The sequence below is a fragment of the Cupressus sempervirens genome, chromosome 5 (genome assembly GCF_028749045.1).
Source record: "Cupressus sempervirens isolate cs-2001-9-10 chromosome 5, ASM2874904v1, whole genome shotgun sequence".
NCBI classification, from domain to species: Eukaryota; Viridiplantae; Streptophyta; class Pinopsida; order Cupressales; family Cupressaceae; genus Cupressus; species Cupressus sempervirens.
The window spans coordinates 720,654,715-720,674,477 of record NC_143122.1 but is presented as its reverse complement, the minus strand read 5'-3'; the positions used below and the strand labels follow the sequence as shown (position 1 = coordinate 720,674,477).

At 35.4% G+C, this 19,763-nt stretch overlaps 1 pseudogene; it reads right to left on the bottom strand.

Annotated features, from left to right (window-relative positions):
- The window catches only part of LOC149558015 (uncharacterized), a 104,700-nt pseudogene extending 88,497 nt beyond the window's left edge, over nt 1–16,203 (bottom strand).
- Between the last annotated feature and the right edge of the window lie 3,560 nt (nt 16,204–19,763).

Below are 19,763 nucleotides of genomic sequence, written 5' to 3'. Positions count from 1 at the left end.
ATACCTGACTATTTTGTATGCCACTTCCATGGAATTTAAAGTCTGGATCTATTGCCCCTTTATTTAATTTCTATGCCATCAGATAAATGCCATACTATACTATTATACTGAATCACATCCAAAATCCTGGCAAACAATAATTTCCCTATCACTATAGGAATTATGGTTCTAATTTAAACGAATTGTATTGATGCTATTAGAAAGACAAAATACCCATATTTCATACTCATCAATTGCTATTAACATCTCTTTGATCAGCACTTACAAATAGGCATACCAAACCAGAATTGCTAAAAGATACAATAGCTGGCAAAAAAATCAATGTCAAGACTACCACATTGTATAACATGTAGAAACTATAGAAAGAGATTAATGAGAAAGCTTACTTGCCATTGATGGCATTCAAAGTTCAAGAGCTGTAGTAACCTCATTATAACTAAAATTGAATTCACAGTAATAACAACTAAAATGAGAAAAAATGTCTCCAGAGTTTTAAGAGCTTCACAATACAAAGGAACTAAAAGTTGCTAAAATGAATATTCATTATCATGAATGGAGATAACTTCTAGCCTAGCATTAAAGAGAAGCATAACCAATGGGCTACAAAATCTAGAACATTAGTAAAGTAGTTCAAATTAGCAACTGTAATCTTATAGATTTGAGTGTGTATTTTACTTGTAAGCTTTAACCACATAATCATCTATAGCACAATAGAAAACATACTTCTACCCTTAATGCTCCTGTGCATAAGGATTCTGTATGAAGTAGAATGCCTTAGGCACTTGAGCTTCTTGCTTTCAATAAAATGCAGATGAGTGATTGTACTGTTCAAGGAAATTCTAACAAGTAAATGCATCACAAAAGCATCCAGATGACCCATAAGTTTGGAGTATATTTGAAGCAAGAGTATTTAATAGGCCAAAGAATTCAAGGCCAAAGAATTCAAGGCATATGACCTACATTAACTTATACAGAATTCCATCAACAACTATCATTATTTTATCAATTGTATATGCCATTACCGATGTTAACAAATGTTGTGTAGCAACTTGAGGTTTAAATAAGTGGAGACCAAACACAACTTGCAACCAATAGTGGAATGATACATACTAAACAAAGAAATTAATTATGAAAAGGTATGTTGTCAATATGAGAAGTCCCTATTCCAAAGAGGCACATCATTTACGTGGAAAGTAAACATATAAATAAGGTGTCTATTATTTGCAAAGAAAAAAGGGAGGAGAGAAGAATAGAAAAGGAGAATATATATATATATATATATATATATAGAGATTTTTAATCTAATATGTATATATATAGCGGAATAAAAGAGAGAGATGAATACAAAATTGAATAAATGTGAAGAGACCAAAAAGAAGAGTAGTGAAGTATAAAAAGAAAAAAAAACACGAAGTAAGATATAAGTAGATTGAAAAGTAAGAGTGCAATAAAGGAATAAATAAATAAATAAATAAATAAATAAATAAATAAATAAATATATATATATATATATATATATATATAATCAGATTTTCAATCTTATATATATATTTTTAGCAGAATATGAAGGTAGGTGGGTATAAATTAGTAAGGGTAGAGAATTCGTATTTATTGACTCAAATTTCTAGGACACCTTACAAGGGGATATTACAGTTACAATATTCCTCTAGTTTGATTCTTCCTACTTTCAAATGCATTGCATGGGATAAATTTCAGAGACTTGCATCTATATGTTTCAGTTGCTTTGCTATCTGACAGCATACCTATGTAGATGACTAGTATCAACAGGTCAGGAAATTTGGTAGGCTGTAATGATTAAATATAGAACATATGGTAGGCTATAACAATAAAATATATCCTTCCCATGACAATTCATGTCAAATGGGATCAATTAAATTGCATGTTAAGCTTTGAGTTGACTATAAAATAATGTAGCACTCAAATATGAAGGAAGAATCTTAGTATTGGACCAGCCTACATTAGAACTCCACAAATCCACCACCACTATTCCTTGAACAATACAATTATACAGACATGATTCCATGAAAGTTGTGAAATTTAATTGAATAGTATCATAAGTGTACAACCACAAGCCACAACTAAGCCAAGTAGGCAAATATACATTAGATGTCTTAGGTTTAGCATCACAGGAAAATCCCCTTGTACCCTCTAGTTGCACAAATTCCTCCTAAATTTTGTTTTAGCCATACCCAAAAAGATCAAAAGGATGATTCACAATTCACAATCTTAACAAAACTAAGATCTTGGGAGAAATAACCCATATTATCTACATGAATGGCATTTTTCTTTATCATCCCTATATCCTACGTGAACCGACAACTACCTTAATAACTACAATCTAAATCAATCAAGGATGACCTCCATCAAGCACACTATAAAAAATTCTTTAGTCAAAGCCATATATTTTTCTGTATCAATGAAAAAATTTCTCCAATCATCCACCTTGATTGAATTGGTTCCATAAACAGTTGTGTTCCTACATATTATTCTTTTGAAAGATTAGAGCACTCAAATATAGCAGCTTAAACCCATACATACATCACACAGACCAATTTTGATCAATCAAGGGTAACTCTCATAATCAAACACATCAAAATTTCACCAAGAGATCCCCCATCTATTTGTTCAGCTCATCTTTGTCTAAGTTTCTTGACATTCACTTTATCTTGGGAGCTTGAGTTCCTTTACAAGAAACCTTGCAGAGAGTGTTGCATTAACCTTTAATTGGAAAAATATCTCTGCCACTATTTAAAGGCCATATTTTTATCATCACGACCTCATAGTATTTTAGTAAGTGGGTGGAAGGGGGCCCATTAAGGTCTACCATCACTAAAATTATCTATCAATTCCTATTAGACAATATCTAATTTCATTTTGGTTTATCTTCCACTATTGTCTCAAATAATGGAACATATTTTTAAAATGAGGTAAAATAGTTACAAAAATATTTTGCATCCTACATCACTTCTCTATACCTTATTATTTTCAATCCAATAGTTAGGCAGAAGCCTCTCACAATACCATTGAGAAAATATTGCAAACATTTGTAACTAAGAATGGGAGAGATTGGCATACCCAATTAACCTCTGCTTTTTGGGCTTATTGCACTAGTGTCTCTATAGATACATGATCTACTCGTGATAGCCTAGTATACAAAGCCAATGCTATCATGCCCCTAAACTAGAGATACCATCATTATGTGTCTCCCTTAAACGAGTGATCAATGATGACACTAATAGTTTGAATCATTTGCATGAGTTAAAAATGTTGGATGAACATACTCTATGCCTTTGAATGAACAACAAACAGTGATGGGCTTAATGATAAACAACAATCCAAATATTAAACAATGAAGCAATCTTAATCAAATAAAACTTAAAAGGAACTAAATTCTTTTAAAATAGTAATCCATAAAGATGTGTCAATACATTGTGACAATTAATAAAGGTTCATCAAGGAGAAGACCCAACCCCTCACAAAAGGGCAACCATCCCAAAGGTCACACATCTTAAGGAGAATGAGAAGATATAAAGCCAGGATGAGATAGGAGAGAAAAAGGGCATGGAAGATCATAAATAGAGATTTAATACATATATCAATCAATTAAAAGAAGTGGATCCACATTTGTTATATCAAGAAAAAATTGGGGAGAAGAACATCCACAGGTTTGAACATCTTGACACTCATCCAAATCAGACATAGATCATTGTGAACAAAACATACAACACAACAGATCAGACTAGAAGAAGTCATCTCTAGAAATATTATGGAATTCAAGATGTAGTCATCATGAAAATCCAATGCTATCTTTCCTTGATATTGTGACTGATCCATAAATATGGAGTTAGACCCCATGTTTAATGTCTGTTGCTTATCAAGCATAACAATGCTTGCCGATATCTGAATTTTGAAAGGATATACCCTGGAAGAAGATGGCAATATAACTGCATTACTTTCACTACTGTTTTTATCGGCAATGTGAGCTAGAAGATTGTTTAGAGGATTATTCTACTGAAATGGAGATGGGTGGTTTATAGTCCCAGTAGAAGCATCGTCACTTCCCATTGAAGGGAAGGCCATGGTGCAAGAAGGAAAGCTCTTATTCTTTACAACTAGGCTTGCAGGGCTTATAAATTGATCTAGAATACCTGAGCTTGGAATTTTTAATACAGACGGATTAGAGTTGTCTTCAGAGGGAGTTGCATTTGCTAAACCTAATGATGCTGCATTTCCAAGTGAAGTCAGTGGAACAGATATTTTCTAGAAAAGGGGCCCTTCAATCTTACCACTTTGACCATCTAGGTAATTATTGGACAACAATGACTTTGGAATATTCAGGAATATACCAAACTCATCTTTTATGTGGTTTACAAAATCCAAATATTCTTTGACCTGCTCTTTTACTTGGTTGACAAAATCCAAATCTTCCGTGATCTGCATGTTATCATACACACAAATAAATTTTGAGGAAAAAAAATGAATACTTGCATATAGCTAAATCTGGAAATGAGCCTTCATAGATCTGAAAATTTAAATTTTAAAAATTATGCAACAAATCATATTTATATATCTAGCACACTAGTGTTTTGACTTGCTAATGATGAATCTGATTATATGATACAATTTATAGTAGAAGTTTGCCTTAGATCTAATGGTTTTTCATTGTAAGGTTACTGTACATCCATGTGTATATATAATTAACCCTTTCTACCAAAAATGAACCAAAAATTAAAAAAAACATTGGACCACTAAGGCAACCCAACCTACTACAGCTCCTCAAGCCTTAGTTCAGTTTCTTAAGATTGTATGGATAGAATATTAAGTCCATATTAGATAGAACACATGTATGTTAGCATGTTTCCATGCATTAGAGTCTTAGACTATTCATTTTTCAATGAAAAGCCAAGAGAAGAAAGGTAAATTATTTTAAATGCATGCATGCAATGGAAAATAAAATATTCAAGCTCTCATTGTAAGATAAGGTAAAAATGAACACTGCCACTGTCATAATGAATATCACTGTAAAGAAAAATGCAAGTTTTCTTGACAGAGAAGACATTCTCATGAAGGAGATAAATAGAAATAAAGGCTTCTAGCACATTAGATCAAGAACAACTCTAGCAATCCAATTACATAGCATGATGCCATGGGCCATCAATATGTTTTTGAACATTTTAATGACCTACAGATTAACCAATCAAAAAGCTGCAAGCACATGTTGTATTTGAGCTATCAATTAGTGAAGTACATCAGGCATTTATGTCAAACTTGCCTGCATAGTTTTCATTGCTATATAGAAGTCCTGGGACTTCAGAAGCCTTTGAAATCATCCCATTACAAATCCAAATGAATTCTTAGCTGCAGACCCACAATCTTCAAGTCACAAATTAAAAATAGAAAAAATAAGAAAAAAATTCAGGTCTAAGCCACTAAATTACCACTAAATTTATCATCTATGCTGAAAAAATCAGAAATATTCGTATATGAAAACCCAACACCTTCCAAGGATTCCACGAATAATAAATTGTCTAGTATATAGATTGTTCCATATAATCGAAGAAGAAAACAATATTAGATGGAAACATTGATGATGGATCATAGAATTTGATAAAAGAGATGGAGGTAAAAGTCTATAGAATCATATCTAAAAACAATACTGACAACATGAAATGAAAAAATTATAACTCGTTTGATCCAAAACATGAAATTTTTTTACAGCAAAACCTAAAAATAGTAGAAACAAAAGCATGAGCTATTGCAATTGTAATTCTTTGCTTCTAATTTCTTTCCATATACACCCCTGGTTTGGAAATATTAGTTGAATATTTTTTTCATACCTACTCTTGTTTCAGTAAAGAAATCAATCAAATCTAAAAAATAATAGAAAATTTATGGCTACATGCAATTTAGTCAGAGTAGTGCTGGGATGGGTGAACTACAAGGATGATCTAATGCTTCATCTTTGTGTGCATCACCTAAATGCAATAAGTGAAATTTAGACCAATCATTCTCATGAGAGATGTGTTATTGTGAACAAATAATCTAAATTATAAATAAATGAATTTGACTCAAAAACTGTTATAATTCTTTACAATAACTGAGAGGTGGGGGGGTGTGAATCAATTATTCAAGGTCCAATGATGTCCAATACAAATTTTCCTACAAATCCTTAATGGCACATAACTGAAATTATCATGCATGCAATTGAACATTAAACAATCATGAAAAGTAAACATGCATCACACCATAACACTAAGGATTTGATAACATAGAAACCCTCTAGGAATAAGAAGGTAAAAATGGAGTGGGGATGATACCCACAAAATAATTGCGCAATTGATTTCAACCACTTCTGATGGCCTGCCTTGTTAAAGGCCTGCCCTGTTAAAGGCTACAATACATTGTTAAATGTGACCTTGTTAAAGGATTTAAGAACATTCAACTTGGAATGTCACCTTGATAAAGGATTTCCATAGAGCTGTTAGGCTCACCCAAGTCCATGGGATTTATAGTCACCTACTCAAAAGAATCTTTCATCCCTCACTAAGGATCTCCTATCCTCCTCCTAAGGATCTATTTATCCTTCTCCTAAGGATCTCTTTATCCTTCTCCTGGGGATATTTTTATCCTTTTCCTGAGGCTTATCCACCTAGCTATTAAGCTAACCTAGCAATGTAGGGTTTCAATATCTAATACTGTGGTAAGAAATTATTAGAAGGGATTTGACCTGATACAGATTGCAACTTCAACCTTGCAGATTTCAGATCGCTCTTTAGTCCTTTTCTTTGCTTGGCTTTCCTCCCTTACAATGTCGATAGCTTGTTCACCCTTCAAGATCTATCTCCTTGAGTTCTTCCACTCGTTATGCAATGCTCTCTCTGGTCACTCAATCAATTCAGAGTCTTGATGCTCTGTTCTTACTCCTCTTGGATTCTTTGCATGGTTACACTTATAACCAACTCCTTCTCATGCATGCGCACTTGATCTCTGACGTATAACTCCTTATAAAGAAGTTCTATTCTTGATTTCTTGCTAAAATCTCCCTCTCCAACTTTAGGGTTTCAATGGATTAGGTAGGATACAATGTATCTATCCCATATCTTGTTTCTATCTAGAAACTTCATGATAAATCCATTAGCATTTGCCAAAAACATTTTACATAGTGTTCTATATCACCAACTCATCATTCTTATCTTCTATCTGGTTCACAAAATTCTAGATAACTACCATGTTAGCTCAGATCTGGCAAATCTTTGACTTTTCAAAATAATGGAGCAACTCGACATCATTGGTTTGCTGATGCTCGACACCTTCTGTGTTACTTGGCTTCTTAATATTATTTACTGGTGCTCGGCACCTATATCTTGCTCGACACCTGAAGACTGCTTGACACTTGATCTTCACTTGGCACTTGAAGGCTGCTCGACACCTGAAGATCACTTGACACACACTAAAGTTGAACTTGCTCGGCTTCAACTGAGAATTGGTTCGACACTAACTAGAACTTAGTTAATCCTTACATTATGTGTCTCAATGTGTCCATCCTCTATGTCTTAGAGTATGTCATCAATGCACTATTTCATCAATGGCTTAGCGGATCCTTATACTTCATTACAACATCATAACTTCAACCTTTCTCTAGGTACTCTAGTTACCTTTCTGAGTCTATTCCTTCTCATTGGTCCTACCTCTTTGTTTCCAATAATTTGATCTGTAGGATGATGTCTTTTCACATACTTTGCCAATACAGGTTCTTTCCTTGTTTGCATGTTGTCTCTTTCAGAATCTATATCCTCATGCATATTTTCATCAAGTATTTGTTCATTTTCTTCTTGTTGGCTGTTCTCAAAATCTGAATGAACATTTTCTATATTCTACAGCTCAGCTTCTAAATGTGTCTGCTGTTCGACATTCACTGTCTGTGACTCGGCAGATATTGGATTCTATTGCCGATTGTCATTCTGAGTTGCAACTTCACCATTATTAGGTATACCTTCATAAAAGTATACAAAGGTCTTGTATTCTTCTCCCTTCTTGGTGTTCTCAACACTTTGAACTTTTGAAAGCTCATCAAATTTCACATTTGTGCTTTCTACTACTTTGTTAATGTTACCATTCAAGCACTTATAAGCTTTGCTTCTAGTAGAATAACCAAGAAATGTGCCTTCCTCACTCTTTGCATCAAACTTTCCATTCCTAGAATCTTTATATATATAGCATTTGCATCCAAATATTTTGAAATGTTTTACATTAAGAGAATGCCCATACCATAATTCAAAAGGTGTTGCATTTGTACCTTTCTTGAGTTGAACTCTGTTGAGTGTGTAGACTGTAGTACTTACAGCTTCTCTCCAGTACTTGAGTGCAACATTTTTCTCCATCATTAAGGTCCTAGCACAGTCAATAACTAATCTATTCCTTCTCTCTACTATACCATTCTGAGGTGGAGTTCTGGGTGCTAATGTTTGCCTTTTAATTCCTCTTTCATTGCATAACTCTTCAAATTCTCTTGATGTGAATTCACCTCCTCTATTAGATCTGAGACATTTTAGGCTCTTTCTAGTTTCTTTCTCAACTCTGGCCAAGTACCATTTGAACATTTGGAATGCATCTGATTTTTGTTTCAGGAACATGACTATCATCATTCTTGAATAGTCATCTACAAATAGCATTATGTATCTATCACCTTTGTAGCTTTTTACTTCAATAGGACCACACAATTCAGTATGAACTAGTTCTAATACTTCTTTTGAAGTATAAGTCTTGCTTTTGAAAGTTGACTTGGTCATCTTCCCTAGTTGGCATTGTTTGCACATGGTGTTATCAAGCTTCTTCAACTTTGGTAGACCTCTAACTTTCTTCATTTTGCCGATGCTCATTAGATTGTCAAAATTTACATGACATAGCCTATTGTGCCATAACCATACATCATTAGTTTGAACAACAAGACACGAAGAATCTTCCATGTCAAGGTAAAACAAATTACTCTTAGTCTGATAACCTTTTCCTAATAGTCTTCCTTGAGAATCATAAATCTTAGCAACTCATTTTTCAAATTCAACCTTACACCCTATGTTGCCTAAGTGTGAGACACTTAACAAGTTATAATTCAGTCCTTCAACATAGTATGCATTATCACATGATATCTTTTCAGTAAGCTTGATACTACCTTTCCCTTTGATCTGACATGGTGCATTGTTACCAAATCTAACACTATTTCCTTCATATTGAATAAAGGTAATGAACTTACTTTTGTCTCCAGTCATGTGATGAGAGCATCCGCTGTCTATGATCCATCTATCATTCTTGTTCATGCAAGTTACCAGAGCAGTTGCTTCATCTTCATCTGATTCATGTTTCATAGCCACACAGACTACTTCATCATCATTCTTGTTAGAGTCTTCTGCAACAATGTAGCATCTTTTTCCTTTACCTTTGTAGTCCTGGTTTTCCTCTTTCTTGTTCTTGAAGTTGCCTCCATCCTTGTAATTTTTCTTTTGTGTGCATCTGGCTACAATGTGACCAACTTCATTACAATTGAAACAAATGATTGGTAGCTTACCTCTGAATTTGCCTCTTCTTTTGTGAAATCTTCTTGCTAGTAATGCCCCCAATTGGTCCACATCATCTTCATCAGTGCTGCTATCACTGGATACATACTTTCCTTTTCCATTCTTTTTCTTTGTTTGAACCTCCTCATTTTCTTTCATTGTCATCTTAGCTTAAATGCAGATTCAAATTTTTTTGGCTTGTAGTTGTCAAAGTTGGATAGCTCAGAGGCAGTGAGTCTTCCAATTATTCCTTCAAATGTCATTGTGTTTCCTGGTACACACCTTAGCTCTTGGATGGTTGATACTCTTATAGCATAGATAGGAAAAAAAGTTCTCAAGTATTTGCTACATACTGTTTCTTCTACTAATTGTCCTCCTAGGCTTCTTATGGCACTGACTACTTCCTTCATTCTTGCACCATATTGAGCAGCATTCTCTCCTTCTTCCATCTTCATGTCATCAAATTTTCCTCTTAGGCTTTCTTTTTTAGCTCTCTTGACATTATCATCTCCTCCATAGATTCTTGATAATGTTTCCCACATCTAATGTGAAGTATCACATCATTTGATGTCATCATATTCGACATAGCTTAGTGCTGAAGCAATATCTAACATAGCTTGATTGTGCTCCTTCTTCTTGCTCATGTCATCTATAGTGAGGGGTCCTACAGGGTCTACATGATCAACTGTGATTGAGGTCTATGCATAGTCACCTATTGATCCAAGGTGTAGCTTCATTAGACTTTTCCATGCAACAAAGTTGTCTTTGTTTAGCTTGGGAACTTCTCTCTTGGACATCTTGATCTTCTTGCTTCTAGTACCTAGAAAAAAATCAGCAGTGAGCTGTGATACCAATTGTTATAATTCTTTAGAATAACTAAGAGGGGGGGCTAAATCAGTTATTCAAGGTACAATGATGTCCAATACAACATTTTTAACAAATCCTTAATGGCACATAATTGAAATTATCATGCATGCAATTAAACATTAAACAATCATGAAAAGTAAACATGCATCACACCATAACACTAAGGATTTGATAACCTAGAAACCCTCAAGGAATAAGAAGGTAGAACTGGAGTGGGGATGATACCCACAAAATAACTACGCAATTGATTTCAACCACTTCTGATGGTCTGCCTTGTTAAAGGCTACACCACATTGTTAAATGTAATCTTTTTAAAAGATTTAAGAACATTCAACTTGGAATGTCACCCTGTTAAAGGATTTCCATAGAGCTATTAGGCTCACCCAAGTCTATGGATTTATATTCACCTACTCAAAAGAATCTTTCATCCCTCACTAAGGATCTCCTATCCTCCTCCTAAGGATCTCTTTATCCTTCTCCTGAGGATCTCTTTATCCTTTCCTGAGGCTTATCCACCTAGCTGTTAAGCTAACCTAGCAATGTAGGGTTTCAATATCTAATACTATGGTAAGAAAGTATTAGAAGGGATTTGACTTGATACAGATTGCAACTTCAACCTTGCAGATTTCAGACCCCTCTTTAGTCCTTTTCTTTGCTTGGCTTTCCTCCCTTGCAGTGTCGACAGCTTGTTCACTTGCTCAGCTTCAACTGAGAATCTGTTTGACACTAACTAGAACTTAGTTAATCCTTACATCATGTGTCTCAGTGTGTCCATCCTCTGTGTCTTAGAGTATGTCATCAATGCACTATTTCATCAATGGCTTAGCTGATCCTTATACTTCATTACAACATCATAACTTCAACCTTTCTCTAGGTACTCTAGTTACATCTTATTGATTGCCACCTCCTTCTCAATCAACCAATTGATAGTATTTGGATCACTTAACCAATTGTCATTCCTGCAAATAGAAAGTTTGACATCAATGACAAAACAATGATTCAAATGTTCTTTACCAATTCCATTTCTCTTCATTCATGATCTTTTGAATCATTTCCAACAAAAACTTCATAGTTGAATCTCAACAACAATATTATAACTTAACTTGCTGTAGAAAATATCTCCTGCTAAATAATAGATACTAAAATTGCTTCATAACAGAACTTACAAGCTATATCACTAAAGTGCTTTTAAATTATTTCAATAAAATTTAAGCATCTTTAATAAAATAATTATATAAAGCTATTAATGTACCCATTTTATAAAAAAATAGATGTCCTCTCCAAGATTCCAAGATTCATGGACATACACTAGAAGCTGGAAATACCCTAAACAATAGCATAAGTGTTGTCCTCTCCAAGATTCTTGGACATACAATAGAAGCTAGAAATACCCTTAACAATAGCATGAGTGCCTTCAAATTAACTGAGTTCACTGATGACATGAAATAACTCCTCTGACAAAGCTGACACTCACAGAAAAGGTCAAATCCAACTTTAGTACAAGAAAACCTTAAATGGGGACATTACAATGAAGAGCATCAGTAAGACTTCATACCCTATAGGCATAATTGAGGGAATGAATAGGAAAATTACAGCAGTCATGCTCAATTTTGACTCTGGCCAAAACTGAGTCCCATCAAGCATGCAAAACATTACCTAAATCAGGAGTAGACTTGGTTTTGTTCAATTTTTTGGGCATCAGGAAGTCCACATTATTTATACCATAGTTGGAAAACTCAGATTTGGCAACAACTCACCAAGCTCCCTAAAAGTTTATTCCGGAAAAACTTAGCCATTTAAAAAAAAAATCGGGAACCTTAAAAAACCACTAAAATTTAATTCAAAATTTAATTTTTTGCAAATTTCAATGAGAAGATGCATCTAATGAGTTAATTAAAGAGAACACAAAAGAAATAAGTAGAGTTTAGATTTATATAAATGCATAATGGATACAAAATTACATTCTAATGAGGAATGTTGATCGCACAATAGAAAACTCGTGTCGAAAAAATCAACTTTTGGGGCCTATATTGCTGGCCTACATGCGAGGATGAGTTTTCCTTCTAAAAATCACAAGCTAAAGAATCAATGATTAATCAATGATTTGTAGGTGATGCCCAAGTTTTCAAATCCACCAGTTAATGGCAGAAAAACTTGCCTGGCTGAAAAACTCAGTGAGTGTTAGAAACTCACGGCGAGTATGCCAACGATGATTTATACCATTAATCAAGGCAGAAAGTAAAATTTCATAAGTAAAAAGTTGGTTTTGAAAATTGATGTTGGTGATGGAGGAAACCATGTTAATCTTTGGAGATGATGAGGACACTAGGTTGGGGAAGCTAACAAGTCTCTTAGATGCCCCTCAAAATTAAAAAAGTAAATTGGAAGTTCCATTTGACTCAACTATGGGGATTTATTAGTACCTGCATTTAACAGTTAATATACACTTGACTCCAATGCCTTTTGCTAACTTTCCTTAGTGTTGATTGACTTTCATTGACATATTCCTTTGGTGCTTTTGTGATAAGCTCAAATGAATTCATTGATGGACATTTCTCTATGGAGCGAGCTAGAATCAAATGAAGCACTCTACATATCCTCCCCATTCAATAATATTTTCCAATGATTGGCACACACTCCCATCTTGGATGATTTGAGTGTGTAGCTTGCTTGTTGGAACGCTGGTCTCTGTGATGGAATTTTTTTTCTTATCACATCATCCTTTGGATATACAAAGACTATGCTTGACATATTTTTCTATCTGCACTCCCATTGATGGTTTATTTTGAATGTTTCTTCACCATGCCAAATCCATGCTCCAAATCACTTCCTTAGGCACATTGACTTCACAACTACAAATCAAGAAGCAAATCAAAATTGAAACCTTGAAAAAGCAAGGAGCAAACCCAACACGGGACCCAATCAAAACTCACCATTTATCAGTTGAAACAAGGGGAAACCTTAAGAGATAAATACTAAAAGCTATTGAGAAAGCCAAAACTAAAAAGGTAAAGTGGATAAAAGGATAGGGGTCTCATCTTTGATTGGGGATGTGTGAATACGTCACAACAATACATAAATGATCAAACCTAAATCATGATCTGTCGTGGGAAGTCGTCACTATTGAGGATTCATTTGACTTGAATCCCATCTTTATTTATTGAGCCAGGAAAAGGATAATAATGAACAAAACGCTTCATTGAGAGTTTGATTGGAAACCTATTAGGATAACAGTTTGTAGATCTTGATGACTTGATTAGGATTATTAATCCCATAATTTGCAAGAAAATCAACACTATAGTTCGCTTCTCTTATTTTGATCTATACATAAAGGAAATTAGTAATATGCTTGTTCTAAAAGCATATTATTAGAAATTAATGTATTTTTTAATGTTTGATAAATTTTTTGAGTTTCTCCCTTAAGTTTTGCCAATTCCCAATTTTTTTTAAGGGTTAATAGAGTAATTGCCGGGTCCAAGTTTTTAAACCATGCTCCCTTATACCGTAATCCATAGGTTGAAAGTTTGGAGATGCAATAATAAACCATTTTATGTGTACCAAAGAGTTGCTTTTACAGAATGTTGGTAACGTCATGCTATTTTGTCCTCAATTATCTTCTAAATCCCTTGTGATTATCCTCAGTAAGCAAGGCTATAAATTTATGAACACATTGACTGTTAAATAGCAAATGATACCTGATACATTTTAGGTTGTGTGAAGGATGGTTCATCAATCTCATTATGTCCAAACTTGCGATAACAAACAATATCCACCACAACATCAGAGTGAAATGTTTGATGCCACTCAGTAGCTAGCTCACAGACATGGACCATAGCTTCCACATCATCACCATTCACATGGAAAATGGGAGCATTTAGAGCTTTCACAACATCTGTACAGTATTGTGAAGATCTCCCTGATTTGGGATCAGTTTTAAATGCAACCTGATTATTAACTACAATGTGAATAGTCCCTCCAGTTGTGTAATTTTGAAGAGCACTCAGATGTAATGTCTTGTAAACTACACCTTGTCCAGCAATACTTCCATCTCCATGAATTAATACAGCCATATTCTTTGTTCTGTCCTTATCATTTGAATAGTACTGTTTTGCTCGGGTTTTCCCAACAACGTCAGGATCAACTACCTCCAAATGACTGGGATTAGCAACTAGAGAAAGGTGTATCCTATTCCCACCTTTGGTAGGCCTATCATATGATGTACCTAAATGGTATTTCACATCCCCTCTTCCAGTATAAGATCCAACTTCTTCCAAAGGCTTTGTGCCACTACTAACTCACTAAAAATATGTCTTAGTGGCTTCCTCACCATGTTGCCTAGGACATTCAATCTTCCCCTATGAGACATACCTATAACAATGCTTTCCACGCCCATGTTAGTAGATCTATCAAACATCTCTTTCATTCCTGGAATCAAGGTCTCAACACCTTTAAGACTGAACCATTTTGATGCAGTCCATTTCGTTGCCAAAAAATTCTCAAATTGTGCACTCCAAATAAGTCTATCAAGCATAACAAGCCTTCGCTCTGGACCATATTTGCTAGGAATCATAGTCTCAATCTTTTCTCTCAGCCAATTGCACTTATTATAGTTAGCTATGTGCATGTATTCATACCCAAGTGTGCCACAGTAGGCTTGCTCAAATCTATTGAGAATTTACCTCAAGGTTTGAACTGGCCTATTCTTAGACAAAAACCCAGACATCCTCCACACACCTGGGAAAAACTCTCGGTCCAAATCTGCTTCTGTAAATCCATATAGAGCAGGGTCCAGATCCACGAGAATTTCCTTCTACTCCAAACCCAAGGGATCTAGCTTCACCTTCATATGATCATTCACCTGATAAGCCCTCACGAGCAATAAAAGCCTCATGCTCTCCTGGATTATTTGCCCTGAAATTCTAGGCGAAGTCTCTGCCTGCCAAACAAAATTCTTGAAAAATTGTCCCATGATTCATCCATGCTCTGGGGATCGGCTTCCCAGGCTTGCTACAATTCCTCCAAATAAACACTTCTCGTACCATCTGGAAAACTGTCGGTCAACCTCGAAAGCGGCACTGGTTGCGGCACGTGAGTTGTCGATTACTGAAAATTTTGTGTCGAATGAAAAAATCGCGCATATGGTAGGCACCACACCGATGATTGTGTCGTACAGGAGGATTGCTAATCCAAATGAATTCTCAGAGCGGCCCTATATAAACCCAAGTAAAGCCTTGGAATAGTCATGACTACTAATCTTGAGGTTTCTGGGTTTTCGTAAATGATCAAAATCCTGAAATAGAATCAAAAAGCTCAAAATTGTACTGAGTTTTGAACAGTGGCCATTCAATTTTCAAACGTAAATTTTGAATATTTTACCCCAAAACAAATGTAAAAGATGCTCTAAGAAAATCTCAGTTTTAGTTAAGGATTAAAATCACAAACCTTCACAGTATTGTTTTCAATTATAATCAAAATTATCAGCCATTTTAGCTTAATCCTCGGGTCATAATAGACAGCTAGATCTCAAAAACATTGATTGAGTTGATCTCGAAAGCATTGATTGAGTTGCACTTTTGGACATCAAATCCCAATTGTTGAATTCAAAAGCATTATCAATTCCATCAATTTGCAGCTACCTCGCAGTCATTGAACTTTCCCTCCTTCGCTCCTTCAGCTCCTTCGCTCCTTCGCTCTTGCAACTCTCGTGCTCCATGAAAACCAAAGTGAATGCTTGAGCAGCTCCCGCATGTGCTTCATGAAACATAACAATGAAATAGGAAACCCTTTTTCATGTCAAGTTTGTGTTGGTCAATATTTTGACCAACGCGGGCATGGATTTTAAAAAATAAAATTTCTTACCATATTCCAACCAATCTAAAACATTTTAATAGATGGTCGAAAATTTTGGTTGAAAAATGAGGTCAAATGTACTAGTGTTGTTTGATTGGTACAACATTTCAAATATTTTGCAAGATTTTATGAAACTTTATCTAGGGTTTAGTATGTCCTTGTTGGTGAAAAATTGTATCTAATGTGATTTCTACATTGAATGTGTTCCACAACATGAGGGCTGTTGAGTGTGAGGCATAAATTGATTTGTCCATAACTGGAGGAAGCTGGCCTAAGTCACTGACAAGAATGATTGAGATTCCACCAAATGGTTCATGTTGGTTTTGAGGAAATGCCTGACGTAGATGATTGTCAATTTTCAATAGTGGTTTTGGGCCCAAGAAGCTCACTTCATTGATTAGAATGTATCTAACATGTTTCAAGTCTTCTTGTAGAGTTGTTAATGATTGGCCTTGTAAGGGATGCATATCTTTAATTGGAATGCGTAAACATGTGTGGATTGTTGTAGCTTGTATATTGTATGTAGCAACACCCATAGGAGCTAGTGCTAGCAATGTATTTTTTCCACTTTGAGTGCTTGTATTAATCATTTCTCTAATGCAATGAATCAAGTAAGACTTTCTAGTACTTGTTGTTCCTTGAATAATCATGTGCAATGATGTATTTTTAGATTTGTTGTCTAGTGTTTACTAATGATATCTAATGCTAGTTGTTGTTTTTGGTCAAGTTGGAAATTTTGATGTGTTGTTTTGAAAGGTGATATTATGTTATTTGTATCTAATTTCCCCTTTGAGATGAATGTTGTAGCTAATTCATCTAGTTGGTGGAAAACGTTGTTGGTATTCCATGAGTAGTTAATGTCAATATCTCTTTTTCCTAGCATGTCAAGGTCATTAATGTTCAAGTTATTGGATGCACCCATTTGGGATAATAATTACCATTCGTATAGGTTTGGGTCTTCGGGATTTTTGAGGTCATCATTGTCAGTATCATCTGTTGGTTCTGTAGTGGGTATGTTTTGAACTCTATTAATGTGGCAAACCATGTAATTAGTTGATTGCAATGATTTCCAGTTTGTAACAATTTTGTCTTTTGTAATGCCAATTTCTATTTTGATATGTTGAAATGGTTTGTATAGTAAGAGTTCTGTCCAACAAAATGTCTCAAACGTATCACTATTTTCCTCTAGAATGTTTTGGAATAGGGGGTAGACATTGACAATTGCATTGGTTTTCCTTTTTTGCCATTGATTTTTCCTACGTTTTGATGAGTACGAGTACATCTAGGCCGTTTGAAAGAGTGTGAAAGAATGTAGTTCTTGGGGGCACTCAATGTATGAGTGGATATAAGTGGTACTCAATTCTTCCTCTGTTTGTGAATTGTTGATTCTATGCAAGATTTTTTTGCTAACATTCAAAGACACAAAGGTTTGGCTACAAATTACAATTGATAGTTTTTGCAACATATGACATGTTTCTTGTGCACCAATATCACATTCTAGAATGAAACCCATCATGAATTTTTGAATGCAATTAATGCATTATCATTTGATTCATTTGTATCAACTATTTTTTAAAAAATGGCATTGTATGTTTTTGATTTTTTTTCAATTTTTGAGGCATATTTTGAGATGTAGTTGAGCACTAATTTCCTTGAAGTGACTAGTTGGTAGTCTACATTAGCCCTCCATATGGCCAACATTTTTGGGTTGTGAATATTGAGGTGATCATCATTTCTAGTTGCATTATAAGCTTTCTTTTCTTTTGTGTCACATGTTAGGCTAGATGTTTGTTGTTTTGCCCATGGAGCTTTGTATCGTCAGGAAATAGTGTAGTGGGATGTTCTCGACGGTGTATTAGGAGCTTCCTAATAGTGTATAATGAGGTTCCCAACGGTGTATCAGGAGCTTCCTGACAGTGTATCTGGAGGTTCCCGACGGTGCATCAGGATGTTCCCAACGGTGTATCAGGAGCCTCCTGACAGTGTATCGAGAGGTTTGTGATGGTGTATCAGGAGCTTCCTGACAGTGTATCGAGAGGTTCCCAATGGTGTATCAGGATGTTCTCGACGGTGTATCAGGAGGTTTTCGACAGAGTATCAGGAGGTTCCCGATGGTGTATTGGGAGGTTTTTGTCAGTGTATCAGGATGTGTGCCGTCAGGCTGACATGTATCAAGATGTATCCAGAAGGTTCTATTATTGTAGTTGACATGTTGTATGTGGCCGACGGATACCTTCGAGAAGGTTCCTCAGTCAGTATTTATATCTCCCTTTGGGATCATTGTAATCATCATATCAAAACCTAATATAATATCTTGGCATATGCGAATAAGAAGAAGAGTTCTACTATTCGAGTTCGTGTTCATTATCTGTGTGTAATTCTTAATTAACTTATGCGATAAACATTTGGCACCATTGCCCGATGGACCTGGAAAGGTAGGAGAATGAAGAGTAATGCCGAATTAGCTGAACAAGAATAAGAACAAACTAAAGGACAAGGATGAAATATGCATAGCACACGACGATTTGATTTTGGCGCAACAAGACGATGAAGAAAGAGATTCCAGAAGATTGCTGCTGACGGATGTAGAAGCGCGAAAGCATTGTTGGAAGAGACACGACAGCAAGTGGAATTGGTCGAAGAGGCAAGAGAGGAGTTTTTGAATTGGTGTTTGCCGAGGCAAGATAGTCCAGACGGAAGAGAATCGACTCACATGGCTTGGAGTGTCGAAGGAGCAAGAGCGTGGAGTGAACTCTTCGTCTAGGATCCACTTCCAGAAGGAACAGATTCACTTAAAGGAGACCCTTCTTCACCAAACACAGTTGTCAGGATACCAAGTGTGAGTGTTGGGATACCAAGTGTGAGCATTGGAATACCAAGCGTGAGTGTCAGGATGGCAGGACCAAAGGAGAAGTTACCTAAATTTGATATTGATGGAGCAGCTGATCCCATCAGACATTGTAAAACCTGTGAAATGATTTGGAGAGCTAATGGCATAACGGATACAAATGAATGGATGAGGAAATTTTTGAAAACCCTACGCGGTGTTGCAATTGATTGGTTTACTGATACTGATCCACAAAAGTTAAACAGTTGGGATAACATTAAAAACGAGTTCATCGCCGAATTTCAACTTCTGCGCGATGATAATGAAATTGTAGTGGAGATATTCAATACTAAGCAGGGGAAGAATGAAATAGTCTGAGTCTTCACAAGGAAATTGAAGGATTTGATCAATAAGATGGTGAATAAGCCAGTTGATGGGTTACATAAATGATTGTTCATTGAAGGCCTTCACCCAAAGCTGCGGAAGAAGATGAAGATTGTGCCACCATCGACATACATTGAAGCATATAACTGGGCAATGAACTTGGAAAGTGAGTAGAAGACCAAGAAGAAGAAGAAGAATAGTTCATCTGATTCAGATGAAGACACCTATTCAGGAGAAGATAGCAGTGATGATGAGGGTAGCAG